Below are 6,775 nucleotides of genomic sequence, written 5' to 3'. Positions count from 1 at the left end.
ATTTTCGTTGTTATCTGGCTTGAATTCGCAGAGAAGAGCACGAAATCTACAAAATCATGACTTTTTACCAAGATTCAACGGCTGAATTGCAAGAAAACAGCAGAATTCTGCACGAAATCATCAAAATTCTTACAGAAAACCGCATATTTCGATGCAAAACGACGATTTCTCGCCGATTTTCGTTGTTTTCTGGCTTGAATTCGCAAAGAAGAGCACGAAATCTACAAAATCATGACTTTTTACCAAGATTCAACGGCTGAATTGCAAGAAAACAGCAGAATTATCCATGAAATCATCAAAATTCTTACAGAAAACCGCATATTTCGATGCAAAACGACGATTTCGCGCCGATTTTCGTTGTTTTCTGGCTTGAATTCGTAAAGAAGAGCAGGAAATCTACAAAATCATGACTTTTTACCAAGATTCAACGGCTGAATTGCAAGAAAACAGCAGAATTCTGCCCGAAATCATCAAAATTCTTAGAGAAAACCGCATATTTCGATGCAAAACGACGATTTCTCGCCGATTTTCGTTGTTTTCTGGCTTGAATTCGCAAAGAAGAGGACGAAATCTACAAAATCATGACTTTTTACCAAGATTCAACGGCTGAATTGCACGAAAACAGCAGAATTCTGCACAAAATCATCAAAATTCTTAGAGAAAACCGCATATTTCGATGCAAAGCGACGATTTCTCGCTGATTTTCGTTGTTTTCTATCTTGAATTCGCAAAGAAGAGCACGAAATCTACAAAATTATGACTTTTTACCAAGATTCAACGGCTGAATTGCAAGAAAACAGCAGAATTCTGCACGAAATCATCAAAATTCTTACAGAAAACCGCATATTTCGATGCAAAACGACGATTTCTCGCCGATTTTCGTTGTTTTCTGGCTTGAATTCGCAAAGAAGAGCACGAAATCTACAAAATCATGACTTTTTACCAAGATTCAACGGCTGAATTGCAAGAAAACAGCAGAATTATCCATGAAATCATCAAAATTCTTACAGAAAACCGCATATTTCGATGCAAAACGACGATTTCGCGCCGATTTTCGTTGTTTTCTGGCTTGAATTCGCAAAGAAGAGCAGGAAATCTACAAAATCATGACTTTTTACCAAGATTCAACGGCTGAATTGCAAGAAAACAGCAGAATTCTGCACGAAATCATCAAAATTCTTACAGAAAACCGCATATTTCGATGCAAAACGACGATTTCGCGCCGATTTTCGTTGTTTTCTGGCTTGAATTCGCAAAGAAGAGCAGGAAATCTACAAAATCATGACTTTTTACCAAGATTCAACGGCTGAATTGCAAGAAAACAGCAGAATTCTGCACGAAATCATCAAAATTCTTACAGAAAACCGCATATTTCGATGCAAAACGACGATTTCTCGCTGATTTTCGTTGTTTTCTATCTTGAATTTGCAAAGAAGAGCACGAAATCTACAAAATCATGACTTTTTACCAAGATTCAACGGCTGAATTGCAAGAAAACAGCAGAATTCTGCACGAAATCATCAAAATTCTTAGAGAAAACCGCATATTTCGATGCAAAACGACGATTTCTCGCTGATTTTTGTTGTTTTCTATCTTGAATTCGCAAAGAAGAGCACGAAATCTACAAAATCATGACTTTTTACCAAGATTCAACGGCTGAATTGCAAGAAAACAGCAGAATTCTGCACGAAATCATCAAAATTCTTACAGAAAACCGCATATTTCGATGCAAAACGACGATTTCTCGCCGATTTTCGTTGTTTTCTGGCTTGAATTCGCAAAGAAGAGCACGAAATCTACTAAATCATCACATTTTACCAAGATTCAACGGCTGAATTGCAAGAAAACAGCAGAATTCTGCACGAAATCATCAAAATTCTTACAGAAAACCGCATATTTCGATGCAAAACGACGATTTCTCGCCGATTTTCGTTGTTATCTGGCTTGAATTCGCAAAGAAGAGCACGAAATCTACAAAATCATCACTTTTTACCAAGATTCAACGGCTGAATTGCAAGAAAACAGCAGAATTCTGCACGAAATCATCAAAATTCTTAGAGAAAACCGCATATTTCGATGCAAAACAACGATTTCTCGCCGATTTTCGTTGTTATCTGGCTTGAATTCGCAAAGAAGAGCACGAAATCTACAAAATCATGACTTTTAACCAAGATTCAACGGCTGAATTGCAAGGAAACAGCAGAATTCTGCACGAAATCATCAAAATTCTTAGAGAAAACCGCATATTTCGATGCAAAACGACGATTTCTCGCTGATTTTCGTTGTTTTCTATCTTGAATTCGCAAAGAAGAGCACGAAATCTACAAAATCATGACTTTTTACCAAGATTCAACAGCTGAATTGCAAGAAAACAGCAGAATTCTGCACGAAATCATCAAAATTCTTACAGAAAACCGCATATTTCGATGCAAAACGACGATTTCTCGCCGATTTTCGTTGTTTTCTGGCTTGAATTCGCAAAGAAGAGCACGAAATCTACTAAATCATCACTTTTTACCAAGATTCAACGGCTGAATTGCAAGAAAACAGCAGAATTCTGCACGAAATCATCAAAATTCTTACAGAAAACCGCATATTTCGATGCAAAACGACGATTTCTCGCCGATTTTCGTTGTTTTCTGGCTTGAATTCGCAAAGAAGAGCACGAAATCTACTAAATCATCACTTTTTACCAAGATTCAACGGCTGAATTGCAAGAAAACAGCAGAATTCTGCACGAAATCATCAAAATTCTTACAGAAAACCGCATATTTCGATGCAAAACGACAATTTCTCGCCGATTTTCGTTGTTTTCTGGCTTGAATTCGCAAAGAAGAGGACAAAATCTACAAAATCATGACTTTTTACCAAGATTCAACGGCTGAATTGCAAGAAAACAGCAGAATTCTGCACGAAATCATCAAAATTCTTAGAGAAAACCGCATATTTCGATGCAAAACGACGATTTCTCGCTGATTTTTGTTGTTTTCTATCTTGAATTCGCAAAGAAGAGCACGAAATCTACAAAATCATGACTTTTTACCAAGATTCAACGGCTGAATTGCAAGAAAACAGCAGAATTCTGCACGAAATCATCAAAATTCTTACAGAAAACCGCATATTTCGATGCAAAACGACGATTTCTCGCCGATTTTCGTTGTTTTCTGGCTTGAATTCGCAAAGAAGAGCACGAAATCTACAAAATCATCACATTTTACCAAGATTCAACGGCTGAATTGCAAGAAAACAGCAGAATTCTGCACGAAATCATCAAAATTCTTACAGAAAACCGCATATTTCGATGCAAAACGACGATTTCTCGCCGATTTTCGTTGTTTTCTGGCTTGAATTCGCAAAGAAGAGCACGAAATCTACAAAATCATCACTTTTTACCAAGATTCAACGGCTGAATTGCAAGAAAACAGCAGAATTCTGCACGAAATCATCAAAATTCTTAGAGAAAACCGCATATTTCGATGCAAAACAACGATTTCTCGCCGATTTTCGTTGTTATCTGGCTTGAATTCGCAAAGAAGAGCACGAAATCTACAAAATCATGACTTTTAACCAAGATTCAACGGCTGAATTGCAAGGAAACAGCAGAATTCTGCACGAAATCATCAAAATTCTTAGAGAAAACCGCATATTTCGATGCAAAACGACGATTTCTCGCTGATTTTCGTTGTTTTCTATCTTGAATTCGCAAAGAAGAGCACGAAATCTACAAAATCATGACTTTTTACCAAGATTCAACAGCTGAATTGCAAGAAAACAGCAGAATTCTGCACGAAATCATCAAAATTCTTACAGAAAACCGCATATTTCGATGCAAAACGACGATTTCTCGCCGATTTTCGTTGTTTTCTGGCTTGAATTCGCAAAGAAGAGCACGAAATCTACTAAATCATCACTTTTTACCAAGATTCAACGGCTGAATTGCAAGAAAACAGCAGAATTCTGCACGAAATCATCAAAATTCTTACAGAAAACCGCATATTTCGATGCAAAACGACGATTTCTCGCCGATTTTCGTTGTTTTCTGGCTTGAATTCGCAAAGAAGAGCACGAAATCTACTAAATCATCACTTTTTACCAAGATTCAACGGCTGAATTGCAAGAAAACAGCAGAATTCTGCACGAAATCATCAAAATTCTTACAGAAAACCGCATATTTCGATGCAAAACGACAATTTCTCGCCGATTTTCGTTGTTTTCTGGCTTGAATTCGCAAAGAAGAGGACAAAATCTACAAAATCATGACTTTTTACCAAGATTCAACGGCTGAATTGCAAGAAAACAGCAGAATTATCCACGAAATCATCAAAATTCTTACAGAAAACCGCATATTTCGATGCAAAACGACGATTCTCGCCGATTTTCGTTGTTTTCTGGCTTGAATTCGCAAAGAAGAGAACGAAATCTACAAAATCATCACTTTTTACCAAGATTCAACGGCTGAATTGCAAGAAAACAGCAGAATTCTGCACGAAATCATCAAAATTCTTAGAGAAAACCGCATATTTCGATGCAAAACGACGATTTCTCGCCGATTTTCGTTGTTTTCTGGCTTCAATTCGCAAAGAAGAGCACGAAATCTACAAAATCATCACTTTTTACCAAGATTCAACGACTGAATTGCAAGAAAACAGCAGAATTCTGCACGAAATCTTCAAAATTCTCACAGAAAACCGCATATTTCGATGCAAAACGACGATTTCTCGCCGATTTTCGTTGTTTTCTGGCTTGAATTCGCAAAGAAGAGCACGAAATCTACAAAATCATCACTTTTTACCAAGATTCAACGGCTGAATTGCAAGAAAACAGCAGAATTCTGCACGAAATCATCAAAATTCTTAGAGAAAACCGCATATTTCGATGCAAAACGACGATTTCTCGCCGATTTTCGTTGTTTTCTGGCTTGAATTCGCAAAGAAGAGCACGAGATCTACAAAATCATCACTTTTTACCAAGATTCAACGGCTGAATTGCAAGAAAACAGCAGAATTCTGCACGAAATCATCAAAATTCTTACAGAAAACCGCATATTTCGATGCAAAACGACAATTTCTCGCCGATTTTCGTTGATTTTTGGCTTGAATTCGCAAAGAAGAGCACGAAATCTACAAAATCATCACTTTTTACCAAGATTCAACGGCTGAATTGCAAGAAAACAGCAGAATTCTGCACGAAATCATCAAAATTCTTAGAGAAAACCGCATATTTCGATGCAAAACGACGATTTCTCGCCGATTTTCGTTGTTTTCTGGCTTGAATTCCCAAAGAAGAGCACGAAATCTACAAAATCATCACTTTTTACCAAGATTCAACGGCTGAATTGCAAGAAAACAGCAGAATTCTGCACGAAATCATCAAAATTCTTAGAGAAAACCGCATATTTCGATGCAAAACGGCGATTTCTCGCCGATTTTCGTTGTTTTCTGGCTTCAATTCGCAAAGAAGAGCACGAAATCTACAAAATCATCACTTTTTACCAAGATTCAACGGCTGAATTGCAAGAAAACAGCAGAATTCTGCACGAAATCATCAAAATTCTTAGAGAAAACCGCATATTTCGATGCAAAACGACGATTTCTCGCCGATTTTCGTTGTTTTCTGGCTTCAATTCGCAAAGAAGAGCACGAAATCTACAAAATCATCACTTTTTACCAAGATTCCACGGCTGAATTGCAAGAAAACAGCAGAATTCTGCACGAAATCATCAAAATTCTTAGAGAAAACCGCATATTTCGATGCAAAATGACGATTTCTCGCCGATTTTCGTTGTTTTCTGGCTTGAATTCCCAAAAAAGAGCACGAAATCTACAAAATTATCACTTTTTACCAAGATTCAACGGCTGAATTGCAAGAAAACAGCAGAATTTTGCACGAAATCATCAAAATTTTTAGAGAAAACCGCATATTTCGATGCAAAACGACGATTTCTCGCGGATTTTCGTTGTTTTCTGGCTTGAATTCGCAAAGAAGAGCACGAAATCTACAAAATCATCACTTTTTACCAAGATTCAACGGTTGAATTGCAAGAAAACAGCAGAATTCTGCACGAAATCATCAAAATTCTTAGAGAAAACCGCATATTTCGATGCAAAACGACGATTTCTCGCGGATTTTCGTTGTTTTCTGGCTTGAATTCGCAAAGAAGAGCACGAAATCTACAAAATCATCACTTTTTACCAAGATTCAACGGCTGAATTGCAAGAAAACAGCAGAATTCTGCACGAAATCATCAAAATTCTTAGAGAAAACCGCATATTTCGATGCAAAACGACAATTTTTCGCCGATTTTTGTTGTTTTCTGGCTTGAATTCTCAAAGAAGAGCACGAAATCTAAAAAAACCATCACTTTTAATCAATAATTATCGGCTGAATTGCAAGAAAACAGCAGAAATCTGCACGAAATCATTAAAATTCTTAGAAAAATGCGCATATTTCGATGCAAAACGACGATTTTTCGCTGATTTTCGTTGTTTTCTGGCTTGAATTCGCAAAAAAGGCTCGAAATCTACAAGACTGTCACTTTTTATCAAGATTCAACGGCTGAATTGCAAGAAAACAGCAGAAATCTGCACGAAATCATCAAAATATAATGATCAAACGAACTTACCTGTGAAGCGCTTCTTTCGAAGAGAAATTTGAATTTTACCACTTTGTAGTACCACTCGCGGTGCTAGGTAGGTACTATTGGCGACACCGAAATGTGAACGACTTTTTTGTTGTCATGGATTTTTTCTGAAATTCCTTAATGTAAATCAGACTT

Source organism: Gnatocerus cornutus, chromosome 1, assembly GCF_029298725.1.
Source record: "Gnatocerus cornutus isolate USDA-ARS CGAHR chromosome 1, icGnaCorn1.1, whole genome shotgun sequence".
NCBI classification, from domain to species: Eukaryota; Metazoa; Arthropoda; class Insecta; order Coleoptera; family Tenebrionidae; genus Gnatocerus; species Gnatocerus cornutus.
This window is presented reverse-complemented; position numbering follows the sequence as displayed.